The sequence below is a fragment of the Oryctolagus cuniculus genome, chromosome 19 (assembly GCF_051225735.1).
Source record: "Oryctolagus cuniculus isolate XC-2025 breed Fujian yellow rabbit chromosome 19, ASM5122573v1, whole genome shotgun sequence".
Lineage (NCBI taxonomy): Eukaryota > Metazoa > Chordata > Mammalia > Lagomorpha > Leporidae > Oryctolagus > Oryctolagus cuniculus.
Genome location: NC_142885.1, coordinates 18,671,385 through 18,682,847, shown reverse-complemented (window position 1 = coordinate 18,682,847; position 11,463 = coordinate 18,671,385). Strand labels below are relative to the sequence as shown.

General features: G+C 45.6%; 1 pseudogene; it reads left to right on the top strand.

Moving 5' to 3' along the window:
- The first annotated feature begins 1,030 nt into the window (after positions 1 to 1,030).
- Positions 1,031 to 2,224, top strand: LOC149120371 (26S proteasome regulatory subunit 10B-like; annotated as a pseudogene).
- The last annotated feature ends 9,239 nt before the right edge of the window (positions 2,225 to 11,463 follow it).

Below are 11,463 nucleotides of genomic sequence, written 5' to 3'. Positions count from 1 at the left end.
CCTCTGGGTCTCCCATGTGGATGCTGGGGCCCAAGCACTGGGGCCATCCTCTGCTGCTTTCCCAGGTGCATTAGCAGAGATCTGGATTTGAAAGTGAATTAGCCAGTGGGTCTCAAACCAGCACCCAAATGGGATGCCTCAGGCAGAGGCTTAACCTGTTGGGACACAATACCAGCCCCATGACAGTTTTTTATGTATGCCCATCAAAATCTATTTGAAACATGACAGCATGTTAACTTTCAGTTTTCAAAAAACCACATGCACAGAGGAACAAATGCACACACAGCACTGTAGCCAGGCAGCCACAGAGTGACACAGTCTCAAAGTCCCATGTGCAGACATGCAAGGCTGGCTGTGCTCGTTGGGTTTTCCAGCTTCCTGCGGAGGAGCAGTAATCCCCATAACTTTTTTTTTGACAGGCAGAGTGGACAGTGAGAGATAGAGACAGAGAGAAAGGTCTCCCTTTGCCGTTGGTTCACTCTCCAATGGCCACCGCAGCTGGCGCACCACAGTGATCAGATGGCAGGAGCCAGGTACTTATCCTGGTCTCCCATGGGGTGCAGGGCCCAAGCACTTGGGCCATCCTCCACTGCACTCCTGGCCACAGCAGAGAGCTGGCCTGGAAGAGGGGCAACCGGGACAGAATCCGGTGCCCCGACCGGGACTAGAACCCGGTGTGCCGGTGCCGAAAGGCGGAGGATTAGCCTAGTGAGCCACGGCACCAGCCATAATCCCCATAACTTAAGCCCAACCTCTTATTTCTTTGGGCTGGGGCAAGGGGAGTCATGAGAACTAGATCAGAATGAATGCTAACTCACATTACTCATTAGCAGTTCTCATTGGTGTATACCTTAGTTCCTTTATACCATTTTAAGGTGAACATTCACTAGCAGCACATGTGCACAGTTGTGCAGCCAGCACTGGCATCTGATTCCAGAACTTTCTTCTCACTCCTCACCCCCCCCCCCCGCCAAGATACATCGTCGGCTGTCATAGACAACTTGACAAAAGTAAGCTGAATCCAGGAACAAGAGCTTCTTTGGATATGACTACACTAAGTATCATGAGAGATTTGCCAGGAGTGATGGATTCACTGGTTTACAACATGCCTCATGGGAACCCAGGGAATGTTTCTTACTCTGAGATTAGAGGGCTGTCAGAACAGATCCAAAAATTAAGAGAGGTAATAGAATTACCTCTTAAAAACCTAGAATTATCCCAGCATGTAGGAATAATACCTCCAAAAGGCTGTTTGTTATATGGAACTCCAGGCACAGGAAGAATGCTTTTGGTGAGAACTGTTGCTAGTCAGCTGGATTGTAACTTCTTAAAGGTCGTATCAAGTTCTATTGTAGACAAATAGATTGGTGAAAGTGCCTGTTTGATGAGAGAAATGTTTTATTATGCCAGAGACCGACCATCAAACATGCATCATTTTTATGGATGAAATAGATGTGATTGGTGGTCATCGGTTTCCTGAGGGAACATCAGCTGACAGATTCAGAGAACTTTAATAGAGTTGCTAAATCAAATGGATGGGTTTGGTACTCTGCATAGAGTTAAAATGACCATGGCTACAAACAGACCAGATACACTGGATCCTGTTTTGCTATGTCTGGGAAGATTGGACAGAAAAATACATATTGATTTACCACATGAACAAGCAAGGTTAGATATATTGAAAATCCACACAGCTCCCATTACAAAACATTATGAAATAGATTATGAAGCAAGCATGAACCTTTTAGATGGCTTTATTGGAGCAAACCTGAAGTGTTTGTACTGAAGCTGGTATGTTTGCAATTCGTGCTGATCATAATTTTGTAGTACAAGAAGACTTCATGAAAGCCATCAGAAAAGTGGGTTATTCTGGTTGGCACCATGGTTCATTAGGCTAATCCTCCGCCTGTGGCACCGGCACCCCGGATTCTGTCCCGGTTGCTCCTTTTCCAGTCCAGCTCTCTGCTGTGGCCCGGGAGTGCAGTGGAAGATGGCCCAAGTCCTTGGGCCCTACACCCACATGGGAGACCAGGAGAAGCACCTGGCTCCTGCCTTTGGATCAACATGGTGTTCGAGGCCGCAGTGGCCATTGTGGGGTGAACCTAAGGAAAAAGGAAGACCTTTTTCTCTGCCTCTCTCTCTCTCACTGTCCACTCTGCCTGTCAAAAAAAAAGTGGGTTATTCTAAGAAGCTAGAGTCTAAATTGGACTACAAACCCATATAATTTACTGTCAGTTTTTTGATTGCTGCATGACAGACATTGGCTTAATGTAAAAATGAAGTTAAGCAAACAATGTGTGTACTGGCAATGATCTCATTAAAAATAAGAGTAAAATATGTATGAGTAACATAAATTAGTATATAATTCAGTGACTCCACTTTTAAGATGGGTACAGAAGAAATCTGTATGTTGTTCATGTATTTATTGCAGCAGAAATTAAAAAAGAATGTGTTGAAGCTTTTTATATTTGCTATGTGAACATTTTGTAAAACATTGAAAATGGTCTGGGAGTAGTACAAGAGAGTATTTCTTATGATTTATTTTATATCATTTGAGTATTTATTTAGATAGGCTATGGGAGGAAGTGAAACATCAGACCTTTGATATTTAAGATCCTCCATAATATGTTGCATTAATAGTCTTTTTTTTGACAGGCAGAGTTAGACAGTGAGAGAAAGAGACAGAGAGAAAGGTCTTCCTTTACATTGGTTCACCCCGTAAATGGCTGCTGTGGCCGGCGCACTGCGCTGATGCGAAACCAGCAGCCAGGTACTTCCTCCTGGTCTCCCATGCGGGTGCAGGGCCCAAGCACTTGGGCCATCCTCCACTGCCTTCCTGGGCCATAGCAGAGAGCTGTTCTGGAAGAGGAGCAACTGGGACAGAATCCGCTGCCCCAACTAGGACTAGATTACCAGTGCAGCAGGTGGAGGATTAGCCAAGTGAGCTGGGGTGCCGTCCAACATTAATAGTTTTTCAAAACTGTTACTTAGGAACCCAAGAATCCACACAATAAATTTGATTTCACCACCAAAATGTATCTTCAACCTGCCTATATCTGCCACCACTCTAAGCCAAGGCAAAGCTGAACTCTGTTCTTGCATGGCTCATAGAGCAGGTGCCTACATAAATTCTGTACCCTGGATGCCCCAAATGCCTGGTTATAACCCCAACCGTAGCCCAGCCCACCATAATTCTCTTGACTGAATTCAGTGACCTCTGAGCTGATTTCTTCTATCAGTAATCTTTTCATCTGTAATATGTTTTCCACTCAGCATCCAAAGAAATCTTTCTGTACAAATGTATTTTTAAAATTGTTTGAAAGGGAGGGAGCTGGTTGGGAATGGATAGGAGGGAGAGAGGAGAGAGGATGGAGGACAGAGGACAAAGGGGAGGGGAGAGGGAAGTAGGGAGAGGGAAAAGGGGAGGGGGGAGGATGAGGGGATAGGTTGAGAGGGAGATTCTCCATCCACTGGTTTATTCTACAAATATAACCCTGTGACTTGACTCCTTGTGTGTGGTTGCCTGCTTTGTGCTATCCTTGATGGATTATTTGTACTTCTCTTCCTTCTCTCTTGCTTGTGCATTACCTATCATTTCAGACCACATCTGAAATGCTTTGCTCCTTTTGGGCGCCCCATTTCTCTTGAGGTGATCTTACTCTTGTGGCTTCAACCAGTGTTTCTATGAGACTACCTTCCAAAGTAGTGTCTCCATCATAAGCCTTCACCATGAGATCCAAATCTCCATTGCCACCTGCCTGTTAGAGACACACACTTGAGTGTCCTGTGGGTACCACAAACTTCCTCTTCCCTTTAAACCTGCTCCACACATTGCACTGGATCTCTGCAGTGGTGGCTCCATCTGACTTGCCTTCCAAGTTGGAAAGCTTGGCAGCACCCTCTTTCCAACCATCTGTCTCCTAGTAGTCACCAAATCAATGCCAGTGGTGTCTCAGGACCTACACAAGCACTCATACCAAAGCTGAACATCTGCTGATAACTATTACTTCTGTCTGGATTCTTTCTTCCAGGCTTTTTCTGCTTCAGGCCTGCACACCACCTGCATTTTCCTAGAAAGCACAGGTGACTCTGTCTGATCTTTTCTCATCTCTTGCATACTTGTAAAAGCCCTAATCCCTTAGAGGGGATTCCAAGGCCTCATTCTCAGGTCTGTTCACACTTCCTATTCCAAGCCGCCCTCCTCCCAAACAGCCCCTGCTTCTGTCATGCCAGACTTGTCATGGTTCTGCATATAGGCAGTCACTACTTGATGTTCCTCAATGTTTTCAGCTTGAGAAACTCCTAGCCATGTTTCAAGATATCCAACTCAAAGGTCTTCCTTCTCTTTGATACTTTTCTCTCATTCCCCCAGGCAGAGCTAAGTATCCAGAGCTTCTGTAACACACTACCTATCTACATAACGTACTTAACCCATTTTATCACCATTTTTTTTTTGCTAAATACCCATATCTCGTATAAGACTGTGAGCTTGTCCAGGACAAGCCTTTGTCTTTCTGCTTTCATTCCTGTAGTCCCTGGTACACAGCTGGTGTTCAGATATGCAGAACTAACAACACACTCACTGGTGGGCCCTGGGACAGGAAGTGATGGTTAATGAAGGGTCTGGTCACAAGAACAAAGGTAAGAGGGACAAGGAAGGAGATTGTAACAGAGTGGCATTCATGAAACCCTTTCTTTTCTTCCAACTTTTATTTAATAATTATAAATTTTCGGGGGCTGGTGCTGTGGCTCACTTGGCTAATCCTCCGCCTGCGGCGCCAGCATCTCATATGGGCACCGGGTTCTATTCCTGGCTGCTCCTCTTCCAGTCTGGCTCTCTGCTGGGCCCAGGAGTGCAGTGGAGGATGGCCCAGATGCTTGGGTGCCTGCACCCGCGTGGGAGACCAGGAGGAAGCACCTGGCACCTGGCTTCAGACTGGTGCAGTGCACCAGCTGTAGTGGCCATTTGGGGGGCGAACCAATTGAAAGACCTTTCTCTCTGTTTCTCTCACTGTCTGTAACTCTACCTCTCAAATAAGTAAATAAATAAAGTCTATAAAAATAAATAAATATAAATTTCCAAAGTACAACTTTTGGATTATAGCAGTTCTTCCCTCTGTAACCTCCCTCCCACCTGCAACCGTCCCATCTCCCAATCCCTCTCCCATCCCATTCTTCATCAAGATTCATTTTCAATTATATTTATATACGGAATATCAACTCAATATATACTAAGTAAAGATTTCAACAGACTGCACCCACACAGACACACAAAGTATAGAGTACTGTTTGAGTAGTAGTTTTACCGTTAATTCACATAGTACAACACATTAAGGACAGAGAGATCCTACATGGGGAGTAGGTGCACAGTAACTCCCATTGTTGATTTAACAATTGACACTCTTATTTATGATGTCAGTAATCACGTGAGGCACTTGTCTTGAGCTGCCAAGGCTATGGAAGCCTCTTGAGTTCACCGGATCCGATCTTATTTAGACAAGGCTATAGTCAAAGTGGAAGTTCTCTCCTCCCTTCAGAGAAAGGTACGTCCTTCTTTGATGGCCTGTTCATTCTGCTGGGATCTCATTCACAGAGCTCTTTTATTTAGTTCCTCTTTTTTTTCCAGAATGTCTTGTCTTTCTATGCCTAAATCACTCTCATGGGCTTTTTAGCCAGATCCGAATGCCTTAAGGACTGATTCTGAGGCCAGAGTGCTGTTTAGGGTATTTGTCATTCTATGAGCCTTCTGTGTATCCTGCTTCCCATGTTGGAGCATTCTCCTCCTTTTTAAGTCTATCAGTTATTGTTAGCAGACACTAGTCTTGTTTATGTGATCCCTTTGACATTTAATCCTATCATTATGATCAATTATGAACTGAAACTGATCACGTTGACTAGTGAGATGGCATTGGTTCATGACACCTTGATGGGATTGAATTGGAATCCCCCAGCACGTTTATAGCTCTACCATTAGGGGTAAGTCTGAGTGAGCAGGTGCCGAACTGTACATCTCCTCCTTCTCTTATTTCCACTCTCATATTTAACAGGGATCACTTTTGAGTTAATTTTAAATGTCTAAGAATAATTGTGTGTTAATTAAAGAGTTCAACTAATGATATTAAGTAGGACAAAAAAATACTAAAAGTAATAAAATAGTAAGTTGTTCCTTGACAGTCAGGCAAGGGCTGATCAAGTCATTGTTTTTCATAGTGTCAGTTTCACTTCAACAGGTTTCCTTTTAGCCCTTTCAATAGTCAGGCTTCTTAATGTACCATGTCTCATTTCTAAATAAGAACACAAAGAGGGAAAGCAAGAGTTTTATTTAATTACACCACATTGTACTGTCTAATCCTCTTTAAAGCTCTGTGAGGAAGGCACTGCTGATCCCCTTTCAAATACGAAACTGTATGAGGTGGGAACCTACACTAGGCCATATATCAAGAACAATAAAGCCCCAGTTCAAAACCTGCTCTGTTTGCCCCAGAGCCATGTTCCTCCTGGGGTTGGAACCCTAGGTTCTAGCAGTTAGAGACGTGGGGTATGAGAGGGGTGGTAGCTGGTGAAAACCGGTGGTCCTTTTCTTTGGGCTTACCTTTGTTGGGTGCATCACCACAAGGACTTGTCCTGTGTCACTAAGGACATTTCATACTAACTCTGTGGCCTCACGCTGTGATTTGTTAACATAGGTCCTGTGTCCTGGTTCACACTAATGGTCATCTTAAGATTTACTTTGCTGTTCTAGTGTTTTAAGGTAAAATTTAGTTTACTGATCTGATATCTGTATTCCTTAAAATATACCTGTATAGCAATAAAATTCCTCATGTGAAATTAGGCCTGTCAACATGGAAAACTCTAAGGATGTACCCACTACTGGGAACATACTGAAGGAAATTAAATCATTATGTAACAGAGGGATGCACAAGCCTACGCTTATTGCAGCAAGATGCACAATAGCCAGGCTATGCAGTGTGTATATGTATGTATGGTATACATAGACCAGAACTTCTTAATTCACTTTACAGTTGCACAGCATTTTGGTTCATTGAAATATGCCTGTTGAGGCATGGAAAGCCAAGACACTCTGGCAAAAGATCTCTGTGAGTGAGATCTCAGTGGAAAGAACAGGTCTTCGAAGAAGGAGGTACCTTTCTCTGAAGGGAGGAGAGAACCTCCACTTTGACTATGACCTTGTCTAAACAAGATAAGAATCGGAGAACTAAGAGGGCTTCCATAGCCTTGGAAACTCATGACTGGAGCATAGGGAGATTACTGATGCCATAGACAGGAGTGTCAATTGGTAAAGTCAACAACAGGAGTCACTGTGCACTTACTCCTCATGTAGGATCTCTGTCCTTAATGTGCTGTACATTGAGATTTAATGCTATAATGAGTACTCAAACAATATATTTCACTTTGTGTTTCTATGGGGGAGCAAACTGTTGAAATCTTTGCTTAATGCATACTAAACTGATCCTCTGTAAAAAAAAAAAAAAAGAAATTATCAACTCCCAACTTGACTCTCACTGGGATTAAACATGACAACAGGTCTGATCTGATTTCATCATCATTTAAAAAAAATCATCTATTATTTTTCACTTTATGTTTCTGTGTGGGAGCAAACTGTTGAAATCCTTACTTAATGTATACTAAGCTGATCTTCTGTATATTAAGATAATCGAAAATGAATCTTGATGTGAATGGAAGGGGAGAGGGAGTGGGAAAGGGGAGGGTTGTGGGTGGGAGGGACGGTATGGGGGGGGAAGCCATTGTAATCCATAAATCATACTTTGGAAATTTATATTCATTAAATAAAAGTTAAAAAAAAGATTAAATTACTGAACCAAAAAAAAAAAAAAGAAATATGCCTGTTGAAGCCATTTGCCCATTTCTTGAGTGGGTGGTTTGTTTTGCTGTTGTTGAGTTTCTTGAAAATATCTGGTAGTAAACCCTTTATCAGCTGCATACATTGCAGATTAAGTTCTACCATTCTGTTAGTTGCCGCTTCACTTTGTGGAGTGTTTTTTTTTTTTTTTTTGGGTGTCCTCTTCATTAATCTTTTATAGTTCTCAGATATTGGACATCCTTGGTTAAATTTATTCCAACCTATTTTATTTTCTTTGTAGATATGTGAATGGGATTAGTCTTCGAAATCCTTTCTCAATCATGACCTTGTCTGTGTATACAAAAGCTGTTGATTTTCTATCCTGCCGCTGTACCAAACTCTACTCTGAGTTTTGATATCCTTTTAGTGGAGTCTTTTGGATCTCCTATATACAGGAGAATAGAAAATGTCAACAGTGACCTCAGAGGCTACCTTTCTGTATTCTGTGTTAATGGGGTATGTAATGCATATAGAATCAAATTCTAGATAAACTTTAGTAGTTGGCCTTGATGTAGTATTTTCTTTACAATGAGCTAGGTTTTACTTTTTAAAAAAGTCTTATTTATTTATTTGAAATTCAGAGTTACACACAGAGAGGATGAGAGGCAGAGGCAGAGTGGCAGAGAGAGAGAGAGGGAGAGGTTATCCATCTGCTGGTCCACTCCACAGTTGGCTGCAATGGCTGGCGCTGAGAGGATCCAGGGTGAGGAGCCAGGAGCCTCCCTGGGGTCTCCTGCATGGGAACAGGTCCCCAGGACTTGGACCATCTTCGACTGCCTTCCCAGACCATAGCAGAGAACTGCATCAGAAGTGGACCAGCTGGGACTCGAACCTGCGTCATATGGGATGCTGGCACTGCAGGTGGTGGCTTGACCCGGTACCCCCAAGTGCCGGCCCCTCCCGGAAGCCGTTCACGGTGGGATCCAGCTGTCTGCTAACACGCCTGGGAAAGCGGAGGGAGACGGCCCAACGACTTAAGCCCCTGAACCCAGAATGGAGCACCAGAAAAAAGTCCTTGGCTTCTTCTTTGGCCTGTCCCAGCCCTGGCCTTTGTAGCCACCTGAGGGGTGAACCCGCAGATGGACGATCACTGAGAGAGAGAGAGAAAGAGTGCTGGCGATGCCCCCTGCACTGCTTCTCTCCCCAAACGGCTTTGACGGCCAGCACTGGATCAGGCAGAAGTCAGGAGGCAGGAGCTCCATTCAGGACTCCCACGAGGGAGGCAGGGAGGCAGGGAGGCAGGGAGGCAGCGAGCCAGGGAAGAGTATCCAGGCCTCAGCGGCTGCCTCCCTGGATCACAACCTGGAGCAAGAGTAGCTGACTGAAGCGGGCCTGTGGTTTCGGGCGCTGGATGCGGCAGCGCACAGATGCGTCCCGTGGCGCCATGGCGATGGCCAGTGAGGAGTGCGCCTGCGCCCAGCGGTTTGACCCGGAAGTGCACCCACTGGCGCGGCCACTTCTGCCCTCTGTGCAGGGGTGGGAGTCAGCACCGTGCCCACTCCTGCCCACGGCTTGAGCGAGCCTTGAGGAGCCGTCTTTGACGCTGGTGGCCAAACCTGAGGAGCCCAGGGCCCCCCAGGCTCAGGCCAGGATCAGGTGAGGCTGCGGCCCGAGGCGGCCGCATCAGTTCCTTGGGCTTCTGGAAACTTCCAGGCGCGGTCCTCTGCTTTGGCCCCTTCCCGAAGACTACACCTCCGGACTCGGTTCCTGTTCCTGAGGAACAGAAATGCTCTTTGTGAGGGGATTCGGCACGGTGAACTTCCCGTCACGGGGTAGGTGTGGCTCGAGGTGCAGAGTGCGGGGAGGGGGTGTGTGGGGGGTGTCACTGGGTAGAAGGTGGAGTAGAGGGAGGACAAAGGAGAGGCGGGAGAAGAGAGGAAGTGGAGAGAATGAAGGTGGGGAGGCGAGGAAGGGAGGGGGAGAAAGGCGTGTGGGGGAGAGGAAAGGAGGGAGAGAGTGACGGGAGCCCCGGGGGGTGTGTGGGAGGGGGGTTGAGAGCTGGGTCGGTTTGGGGGGTTTTCTGTGCCTGGCCAGATGTAGCCTTGGCGTCCTTAGAAGAGGCCTTGACTCACGGCCTCTCTGCTCCAGGTTGTTCAGCAGTGTAAGGTTGTGTGTGCAGGAACACGGGGGCATGGGGTGCTCAAGTTAATTGGAATGTAATCCAGTGAATTTTCAGACTGCACACATGGAGGAGAAAGCAGAAGCTTAGAGAAACGCCAAGAATCCCTCTGTGCTCTGTTCCAGACTGTCCAAGGTTCTGACACCTCATAGTAAGTACTAGATATTTTTTTTTTCTATGGAACAATTGGTTTGCAAGGCAGAGTTCTAGATGAGGCGGTGCAGGAGAGATCTTCAGGGTATGGATTCACACCCCAGGTGGCTACAATGGCCGAGGCTGGGCCAGGCGGGAGGTGAGGCCAGGTACTTTATCCAGTACTGCAGTGAGAGTTAAGGTGGCCCAGGTCCTTGGGGTGCTTCCTCTGCTTTCCTAGGCATTTGAGCAGGCAGCTGGATCTCAAGTGGGAACAGCCTGGGTTGATGGGGGTTGGGGGGTGGGGTGGGAGCAGCCATGGCATAGTGGATGAAGCCGCCCCTGCATGTACCAGCATCCCACATGGGCGTCGGTTCGAGTCCCAGCAGCTCCACTTCCGATCCAGCTCTCTGCTGTGGCCTGGCAAAGCAATAGAAGAGGGCGCAAGTCCTTGGGCCCTGCATCTGAGTGGGAGTCCTGGAGGAACTGCTCCTGGCTTCAAATCTGCTCAGCTCCGGCTGTCGCTTCCATCTGCGGAGTAACCCGTGGATGGAAGACCTTCTCTCTCTCTTTCTCTCTCCCTCTGACTCTCTGTAATTCTACTTTTGAAATGAATAAATAAAGCTTTTAAAAAAAAGCATAACAGGCAGGAATCCAGTTGGCATCTAGATGGAATGACATTGTTCCAGGCAGTGTCGTAACCTACCATGCCACAAGGCAGGTCTCATAAGTACTTTTCTGCCCACTGTTTCTTTTTACTGAGCAGAAATGGGGTATGTGAATACAGTAACTCATATCTAATACATTTTCTGATACTTTATAATTATGTGTTACTCTAGTTATTATAAATTATAACTTCCTTAGTAATTATGGAATCATTCCCGTTTTTCCTTTCCCTTTGTGTGGATTTTAGCATATTCTGTGTTTCAAGGCATTCACACAGTTCATTTATCTTATATAATTTTTGGTCATAGAGTCGTTCATACTATTCCTTTACAGTTATCTTGTCCATGGAGTCATGGTGGCACCGTTTCATTAACCAACTCATTAACTTGCACCGTTTTTCTTGGTTGGTGCTGAGAAGAGGTTCACGAATTTTGTGGATGTGTTCAAAGAACCAGATGTTAGTTTTATCAACGTTTTTCTGTGATTGAGCTTTTTTCAGTCCCGTCGACTTGTGCTTGTATCTCTCCATGATTGATTTGATTTTCCTCACCTTGCTTTAAGTGTTTAAGTTGCTGTTTTTCCTCTGATCTCCTGGGATCAGATCAGCTCATGGATCTTGGTGGTTCTTTTCTAAAATATGCATCCATTACTGTAAATGGGCAGG